Here is a 10,338-nt window from a genome sequence, read left to right as displayed (position 1 = left end):
ACACGCTTTTTATTTATTTAATACGCATTTCAATGATACTTGTTGATATTTGAGATGAGATTGTGGAACTGTTGTATTGGCTAAAATAGCCGTAATTGCAGTAAATTACATTTTGTGTCAGATGTCTTTGTACATTTGGCTCAAGAAATTGCGGACATGATGAATTACTAGAAAGTGAATGTATTAATGTTATTAATGTATTAATATAAACCCTAAATAAGTGGCGACTAATAATTAATATACCATGGCAAAGGAACACAATTCAACTTAAACACACAAAAACAATCATATCCTTAGGATCTGTTTTATACTAATTATTCTGGTCTCAAATTACTGATCAGATGGTTGCAGACAATAGTTCATTTATTGTAAAACAGTGCAGAGGCTTAGTACACAGTAAAAGAGCAATTAGACGTCGTTTTAGGGGGCGTTGTTGGAAAAGTAAGGCACTGAAGTCTCGGGTGGAGCGTCTCTGCAATCTTTGGACTTCAATGAATCGGCTTGCGTAGAAAGTGCTGGTGGTTGCAGAGATGGGGAGGGACAGAAATGAAGTATCTCTGGATCTGGAAGTCCAACAAAGCCTGCAGAAAATCCAAAAGAAAAGGTGTTGCATTAAAATAGCATTCATCAGTAAACTTCCATCAAAAATCCCATGACTTAATGTCTCATACTGCTATACTGTACGTACAAGTGGGAGGAAGAGGAGCTCTTTCTGTTTCACGAAGGCATGAGAGCAGGAGGGGTGGTGAAGGTGCAGGATGTGGAGGAGGATGTGGAGGAGGATGTGGAGGAGGAGGAGGAGGAGGAGGAGGAGGAGGAGGAGGAGGAGGAGGAAGAGGAAGCATCTCTGGAACAGAGCTGTTGTAGAAGGAGTTGTCCTCAGGGCCCTGAAGCAGCTCCTGGTAGATATGGAAGTGTAAATATATAATATATATATCAAATATAATTAATCACCGAACTTCCATTAAAAATCCCAATTCACTCAGAGTGTGTTGTTAAGAAATCTCATACTGCTATACTGTACGTACAACTTGGGAGGAAGAGGAGCTCTCTCGTTTCATGAAGGCATCATCACAGTCAGTCACGTTCATGTTGAGGAGTGTGAGCTCAGTCTTTCACACCACATATGGAAACACCTGTGAGAAGAAGAACAAGTGAACAGAAGGTAAACAGAGAGCCAGCTTTAATAACACAGAAATATTTTTGAATATTAACTGAAGGACTATATCTGCGTGTGTTTCTCTGGTCCTTGCTGTTCCACTCAGGTCTCCACATGGCAGTAGGATAACATCTTTGCAGGTTTCCTTATAGAGGCTGTAGATGGAGGTTTAGCCATCAGCTATTCAACAGAATGTGCAGTTGGAGGAGATGGCTGCAGGTTGCTGACAGAGGGTGGAGGTGGAGAGGAGTTTTTCATCTCACAGGCTGCAGCTCAAGGCTGATGTGTTGTCTGAGGTGGAAGGTAGAAGTAACAGGTGGAGGCTGGAGGGTGGAGCAGGTGGTCTGGCAGGTAATAACTGTTGCTGTTGAGGCTGAAGCTGGATTAAGAAGACTGTTAACAGAGGAGCAGGAACTGATTCAGAGGAAGACAATTCATCAGTGGTGAGATACATTAAGATCAATGAACGTAAACTTATCTCAACTAAATACTAACTCTTAACACTAAATACTTATTCTTAACACTAAATACTTAAACTAAACACTAAATACTTATACTTACTACTAAATACTTACTCTTAACACTAAATCCTTATACTTACTACTAAATACTTACTCTTAACACTAAATACTTATACTTACTACAAGTGCTTGAATTGGAATAAAAAAGGTGCCAGTACTCTAAATCAGCAACAAGTATTTGGCACAAAGTCATAGTATATCCTATAATGCTGGTGGGTTTGTCTCTTTTCTGTATATTTTAGAAAGGCTCACTGTACTTAAACAAAATGACTCAGGGTGCATCTGAGATTAGAGGGGGTGCAGTGTTAAAGTGCTATTTTTATAAGTGGGGAGTGGACCTGACACCCTCTAGTCTAGGGGGGTCCGGGGGCATGCTCCCCCGGGAACATTTTTTTTTAAATATTGATGTTAGATGCATCAATCTGGTGCACTTTGAGAGCAAAATGAAGAGATATATGGATACCTCTCAACATCCATAATGAAAGAACTGTAAACAGATTTACTTTTTCTTTATGGATATAAAAGAAAGTAAAGCTTGACTCCTACTGGCTGGTTAAATGACTCCTCGTCCCTGAGGCCACTACCAGTTTTTTGTGCCCTTTTGCTGGATTTATTTGTCAATAGCGTTGCTGCACAAAGTGATAGCCGTCTAGTTTAAATCTACTACCCAAAAAGAAACATATGGAGATGGGTTACTACTAAGATTTTTTTTAAAATGTTGGACTTAAATGCATCAATCTGGTGCATTTTGAGGGGGAAATAAAGAGACTACACCCATATGAAACAAAAATGTATACATTTAAATAATCATAAAACCATAAGTACATGGCCATAACCAATAACATACAATATCCAATATGAAAAAACATTGAAACTTGTTTATTTATTTGTTTTTGGTTCATTTATAGTTGTGAGTGTGTCTGTGCTCCTGAATCGGCCTCTCCTGTCTCCCTCCTCTCCCCCTGCTCCTCTTTGAGGCAACAGCAAAGACTAGTTTTAGCTCTCAACAAGTTTATCTTACCTTTTTTCACCTAGTTAACATTTTGTTTGTATTATTCATGCATTTTACTAATCACTACTGTTAAATATGTTCTTTATTCTCGCGTCCAGGAGAGAAGCTTTAAAATGAGACTAAATGGAGTCTCTGAAAAGATTCAAATGGGATACTTTAATTAAAAAAGGCGCGGTAGTGTTACAGACAGAATATTGTTCCGGCAGAAAACAGCTGTGATCTGGCTCTCCTGAGCAAGAAGAGAAGAGACCGGATCTCTCCTCCGGCGCTGTTATATATCCTCTGCTGGCTCCTCCCCGCCAGCCGGATCACCTCGTCTCCAATGTCCGTTATTGCATTTAAACAGAGGATAGGTTCTTTTCACATTCAATATATGCTTAACACGCCGTTTCTCCTCATATTCTCTTTCATCACTTTTCATTTAACACATTCTAAACGCTGTAATCAATACTCTAAACAATACTTCTCGGCTCGTTTGGTTTCCGGTCATTCCGGATGTTGTCACATGCTACTCTCGTCTGTAAACAATAATGTATTCAAATAAACTGTACTTTCATTTAATATTCAACATGGTAGTACCTCAACATCTATAGTTGTAGTGTTAAATCCGTAGGTTTCGGTTTGCACCACTCCATATCATTTCGCTACTCAATTCACCTCTTTAGGAAATCGTATATTAGCCACATGCTAAATGCTAACCGTAGATGAAGGATTTTCAGAATAAAAGCTTAACTGCTTGTGCACAAGAATTTCTGGTTTTTCAGTATAAAAGAGCGTTTAAACTGACGGTATGTTTAAGCTACATTATACCATCAAAACATTGATTTTAATTTCTAACAGTCCCTCCTTACACACCTAAAAGGTGTGTATAATACTGAAATCAATGAGTTCTTCATCTGAACTTCGCATAGTACATATCTCATATTACAAACATACAATCTAAATGGAATGGTTCAATAGGCTTAACTTTACAAAAATACAAAATAAATTATTTGCCTGGTTCAAACCTAAAAGTTGTCCCTTGTGTATAACTTCTCGTGTTTGCATTCAATATCATTCTTCAAAATAGCAGCAATGGCTTGGTATCAGAACATTTCTTCCTCCCTCCTTTCACAGAAACCGTTCTCATACCACGCTCAGTGTTAAGGCACTTGTTTTTACAAAGTGAAAAGAAACAAACCATTTTAGAATAGCAATGATTTATACAACATGAAATCCACCATATTAGAATAGTATAAAATAATCAAGTCAAATAAAATGGACTATCTTAGAATAGTGTAAAATTAATTGGAATAATAAAAATATTAAAAATATACTATCTTGGAATAGTATGAAGTAAATTGAAATGGATTCACTCCATTTCAATTTTGCTCACTTCTTCACATGATTTCATCATTTAAAGAATCACATCGGCTGGACATTCATTGATCAATCTCATCTCCGAACATCCATATCATTTAAACTAACTGATCATTGTCATCCACATCTGTATACGGGGTGGGTCGTCTTGTTCTGCTAGCATTTGTAACTGTCTCCTCCTGAGAAATTTACCCTCCCTCCTTTCATACCATTTAAGGTATGAAAGTAATATGTTCTCTAGAAGGGGCCGTTGTACGTTCTACTCTGGGGTACGGCATTCTAGACAGTCATTTCTGGGAGAAGATTTTGGTCAGTTACAACAGTTGTAGAGTTTCATCACTTAAAAGTTCCTACTCAGTACCTTTGGGTGGTCTGTTCTAATGCAGTGATAAAGTCCCTGAAATGGTGTGAAAACTTGTGGAATATCAATAACTCATTATACTAATTTATTTTCAATTCTTGTCTACTTAAATAGCTATGCTAACCCCTTTTACAGTGTGTGGAACCTTGGGTGCCGAGCATGTGATAATTACTCCCTCCTTTAACAAGGATTTTAAAAACAGAAGTCATTTCATTAATGGTTTGTAGTTTAATTCAGGAATTTACATTAATGGCAGATATGTTTCTCCTTTAAATAACATCTCTAAATGTCAGGTCATCTGGTGAATGGATGACCATTAGGAGCTGGTGGCGCTTGTCTTTTAAAACTCATACTCTGGTGCCGTGCGCTCCCTCTGAAGCTGCAAGTAAGATTTAAAACATCTGCAGGGTGGGTTGAGCGACCCCTTCTCCCTAAACGATGTTTGTTGTAACAAATATGCACCATCACAATGAGTGCTCCAAGGCCCTGCATGTATTGCTCCCAACTACATTAGTTTTTTTTTAAAATTAAACTTTGCTTTCGCTCTTTGCCCAGTGTCATTTTAAAACTCTACATCTTGGACGAAAAACAAATGTTATTTCCACCTTAATCTTCCCTCCTGAGGTAATAACCATGCTACAATGGAGAAATCAATACTCTAGATTGGAATACCATCTTTGGCTTGGTACTAGCTCTACCTTTAACATTTTCCATACAAATAAAGATTTGTCTGCTTTTATAGAGTGGTTACTAAAACCATCCCTTTAAACTGTAGGTCTATACTGTAACAAATTAAATCTTACCCAAATTCACACATGAATAAAAAACTCTTAAAGAATAATTTGTTCATATGATGAAAAGATTGAATAATATGTTCTACCCTCAGTGTGTTTTTAGGGTTATTTAATAGTTTCCTCTTTATAAATTCACCAATTGATTCATTCATGGCTAATAAATCTTTTTCTTTACGTATTTATCATTGGTGAATAAGTGTGTTTATGTGTAAACTCACAAACTCCCGTTTTCCTTCTCTCCCCCTCTGGTTGTCAAGCCACGACCCCCTCACATTCTGCCGGACCATGCCAACTCCTCCGTTCTTTCCTCTCCTCCGTCCACCTTCTCCTCAGTCCATCTGCTCTTGGATCCTTCCGCTGTAACTCTTTTCAGTGTCCCATCTGCTTTGCTTTTCATCTCCTCCTTTACAGTCTCTACTGGTTGCTTGGAGGGCGTATTCCGCTCTCATGTCCCACACTCTGCTCTTGTGCCCAAATCTTGTGGCTCAGCTTGGAACTTCATGTCCTGTGGGGGACCGATGAGAGTGTGCCTTTTTATGTCACCTGGTTTTGGTTCTGGATGCCTCAGGTAGAGATAGTTCTGGATGCAGCGTTGGAGTTGTTGGTTCAGCTCTGGTTCTCTGTCTGTTCTATGGAGGAGGAGGAGTCTTCCGTGGTGAGGTCTTTTGTCTGCTTGGACGATGGGGTCGTAGCGTTCTGACAGGTGGAGAGAGAGAGAGAGAGAGATCTCGGGACGCATTATCTATAGTTAATTCTAACACACTGAGGTAAAATAAATCCAACCTTTTCCACTCTATTTTCCTAATCTTACTATCCATCTTAGTTGTTAAATGTCATCTAAACACAATTCATGTCTACTAATAATTTTACCATATCCCTAAACATTGCCTTCACCCACTGTAACATGTTTATTCCAATTAACTCTTTCAGGAAACCATTTTCTTCTATAAATTTAAATACCTACATGTTTCAAGCACCACATATTTCACACACTATAAAAGAACGTCTCCATATTTTCTCCATCACTTTAAATCTCACTGTTATTTAGAACCGTAGTAACTTTTGTGACTGGACATATCTGCACTGTCGCCACTATCTGCTGGGGAATCTTGTTCATAGAGTTTGTACGTACAAAGCTGTACTTGTGGGTTAGTAGCCTGTGTCTAACAATCATTTTCAATAATTGTGCTCAGGTCACCGATCGGTTGTTCATAGCTTAACAGGGGGTGTTTCTGGTACGGACTAAAACATGGATCCAGTGTATTTAGAGATTCCCCTAATCTGTAAATCCCCATCACTTACATATCCCAATCACTTAAACCCATCTCATCATTTGATACAAGAACTGCATATAAGGGGGTGAATCATCTTGATTATAACCGCCTCTTGTTTGGGACCGAGTATTTCTAACTCCTCCTCTTGTTGCTCAGCTGATCTTTTGGCTCTGGGGATAAGTGAAAGTCTCTGAAACCCAGCTGGAGTCTTGTTAGTGATGTGGGCATTCTATGAGTGAACTAATGGATCCATGTCTTACATAATATTGTACTCCCCTTCCAACCAGAAAGGTGCCAAGTGTAATGAGCACAATCAACAATGCTATTCTGACTCTTATCCCTAGGGGACCCCACAATTGGTTTGGCTTTGTTCTTGTCATCATCTCTATTTTATCCCTGGTTGTGTCCGTTACAGAATTTAAATAATGAGTACAAAAATAACATAACAAATTGGACTCTTTTTACAGATGTAAAACAAAAAATAGGTTTTCACATTAATGTACAATCTATAAAAATCTATAGACAATTTGTCTTTTGAGCTGTTTCTATCTTTATCTTATTTCTATTTATTGTTTTGTTCCAGCTCTGCCAAATCAGTCCTAACTCCCAATAATGTTCTGGAAGTTGCCAGTGAAGGGTGACAATGTGTGAGGTGGTGTCAATTTGCTCCTTTTTCTTTACCTTTAAACCGGAGCGCGTTTGAAGTTCGTTACAACTTTTCACGCTTCCGTCCACCGGGGATCAGCCCACTGTCTTTTGTGAACTTTCACCCTCACCCAATCACCTGGCCGAACAGGAGTCTCTTCTGGTGTCTCGTCTGGTATCTCTGTAGTTTTCCTAGCCTGCTATGTAGACAAAACTTGCATAATATTACTCAGAGTTCTGACATATTCATCCACTTCTATTTGTCTAATATCTAAAACTGGACCACTCCCTCCTTGGAGAAGGCCCGAGCTTCGGCATACCTCTTGTTGACTACATGTTATTATTTATTAACTACAACGTCACTGAAATCAACATATCTGTATAATCATGACACTCCCTCCTTTGAGCATAAAATGCTCAATTAATATTGCAATGATTACCCTATTCTGAACAGGACATGTAAAACCCATAACGTTGCATTAAATAAATATAACTTCTCCGTGTACCCACAAGGGGTACAAAAATATCGTATGATTTATGGTTTTCTGATGGTATAAATGCATATTCACAAAAAAAAAATCAGCAATTAACACTTCTAATAGTTTACTTGTTTCAATAATGGCTTTTGTCATGGTATTATGCATCATCGTTGCTGCGAAAAACAATACCCCTGGTGTCGCTAATGCGTCTCAATAACTCTAGGATTAGAGGATTGGTTGACACTGCTGAACTAACATATGATAAAATAATATTTCTCCAAACTGGAGGGAAAATATGAACTATTCTCTCAGAGAGTGACCTGCATGAAGGGCTGGTGCCCCTCACTCAAATGAGATATTGCCTTACGCACAACACTATAAATCAGTAAAGTTACTCAAGAATAAATAAATAAAGACTGATTCTTGAAACTGTTGTAAAAACCCTACAACTTCTTCATCCAAGCTCTCAATCAGTGTTATGTTATTTAATCTGCAGCTCACGCCTTAAAACAGATACTTCAGACCGATTATAAAATTGTGTTTATGAGAAAAATGTAATCTGACTCCATAAATCAAATAATTGTTTGATTAAAAACTGCACTTCTGGCTAACAATAAATGAAGTTCCCCTTTAAACACAGCCCCGGTCTTCTGACGGGGTCCATCTATGTACTGGCTGGAAAATGTTGGGCCAGTCTCCGTCGCTCCGTCACTGTTCTCCCGCTAACAGTCACTCTCTAGTTCAGCTGGGTTCTTGTTGACTTCTTCACTGGTTTGAGACAAGCGACCCTATCGGACACCTCCCTTTGTAGCCAGACTTCACCACCACAGAATCGAGTTTCTGTTTTCAGGTCTGGACAGCTTCACGTCAGGTGTATCGCCGCCCCTTGCATATTTTGGGTGGAAGCCCGTCTTCTTGACCTCACTAGTTGTGTGGACACAATAGTTTTCTGTGTGGGGGAACAACATCACTCGTAATGTATTTTCCTTCTCATAATTACAAAAATAGTCTGCTAAATGTTCTACTCTGCTACTTCTAATCTGTGGATGCTCTGTGTAAATGCAATATTCTACTCACTATCTTTTAAATAACATTCAACCTCTCCCTCCTGTGGTGACATATGTGGCTCTATGTAGCTGGATTTCCAAATACTCTAGTGCTGAAGATGCATCACCTGATGGTCTGGTCCTCTAAGCTTCCTCATTGTTGTGGTTGATACAAGGCTGTCTGCGGCATTTGGTTCATGTTTGGAAATTCTGTACGTCTTTGACATCTCTGGGTTGCTTGGTATTTCATATCATGGTAAATGAGATGTTGTCTCCATTCTTCAATGGGTATAGCGTCTAATGCCACCACATCTCCCAGGCTTGCCTGCACTGATTGGGGAAGGGTGTTAATGACCGCGTTCTTCCACAGCATTACGACAGACGGTGAAACGTCATGTCGTTCTCCAGTGGAGTCCTCCCACACTCCTTCACATCTCTTCAGGAAGGCATACATGTCTTCCCCCGGTTCTTTTCTCAGGCTGTTGAGGGCATGTAAACTCCGTGTTGTTGGGTAGATGTGACGAATAGCAGCCCAATAATTCGACCGGATGTAGTTGAATGGAGTGTCATCTGGGTCATTTGTGCAATTGGCCTCGGAATCTATTGCTCTCACTTCAAGTCGTCTTTCAATCCGTCCGAGCAGGGCCCTCATGTCTCCCAAGCACAGGTGGTCCTGGGCTGTGTATCTCTTCAGATCATTCACCCACTTCTGACCTCCTTTCGTGAGTGGAGGTAGCTTTGACACTAATGCTTCCATGTCCCTGTGAGTCCATGATTTGTATTGAAATCCTCCTCTTCCAGCCGCTATCAATGGCATGGAGGTATATGCACCGGTTCTTCGTTCTTCTTGTTCTCTCCGTTGTCTATCTGCAACAATGTCATTATGGGCTTCAACTGACTTTCGTCTCTCTTCAATAATGTCATTATGGGCTTCAACTGCCTTTCGTCTCTCTTCCATTCCTCTGTTGAGTTCCTTTTTCATTATTCTGCCGAGTTCTTCCACATGTAAGCTGTTTGTCAATCCTTGGCTGGCATCTTCCAGATGGAATACCAGACTTGCAACCATAGCTTTTCTTTTTTCAGCTCTGTTCATAGCAATGTTTACAGGTCCATACCAAGAGGGTTGTCCGGCTTTGATCCATGCGTTTTCCTGTTGTAGATATTCAGCATTCTCATGTTCAACTACAGCTTTTCTATGGGCTTCCGTTGGTCCAGGTTGATCATCTGCTGGAATCAATCCTCTCGTTTGCCACTGTTCTAACAGTTTCTCCATTTGGTTCCATGTCCTCTGTCTTTTACTTGAAACTGTTAAAGCATCGGATCTGATTTTTACCCTTTCCTTGATATCTGCAGTTGAGCCTGGCCCTGCGTCTAGTCTCAATTTAGTTTGTTTTGGTGACATGTTCTCTAATTATTTATGAACTTATCAAAGATGAAGCACTAATCTTCTGACTAGCACCTTCGTTGCTGTTCGTCCGAACTTTAACTTTTTTTTCTTTTTTTTTTTTTTTTTTCTTGCTCAATGTTTTATTATTTTTATAGATTTTTTTTTTTTTTTAAGTTTAAAGTAAAATATTAATAAAGTTAATTAATATATAAAAAATATGCAAAATTAAAATATGAAATGTTAAAATAAAGTTGTACCGTGTATGGTTTTGACTTTGAAATATGAATTTGGTTCAAATTCA

At 39.1% G+C, this 10,338-nt stretch overlaps 1 long non-coding RNA gene across 1 annotated transcript; it reads right to left on the bottom strand.

The window, feature by feature from the left end:
- Positions 1-123: 123 nt before the first annotated feature.
- LOC307020143 lies at positions 124-10,025 on the bottom strand. The gene is made up of 3 exons (XR_013802785.1): positions 1,029-10,025; positions 689-899; positions 124-581 (listed from the first exon to the last, which is right to left on the bottom strand). It is a non-coding gene; the product is annotated as an uncharacterized lncRNA (long non-coding RNA).
- Positions 10,026-10,338: the final 313 nt, after the last annotated feature.

Source organism: Notothenia rossii, assembly GCF_949606895.1.
Source record: "Notothenia rossii genome assembly, chromosome: 9".
In the NCBI taxonomy this organism is placed as follows: domain Eukaryota; kingdom Metazoa; phylum Chordata; class Actinopteri; order Perciformes; family Nototheniidae; genus Notothenia; species Notothenia rossii.
The sequence above is the reverse complement of the archived record's forward strand: the minus strand, read 5'-3'. Positions and strand labels throughout refer to the sequence as shown.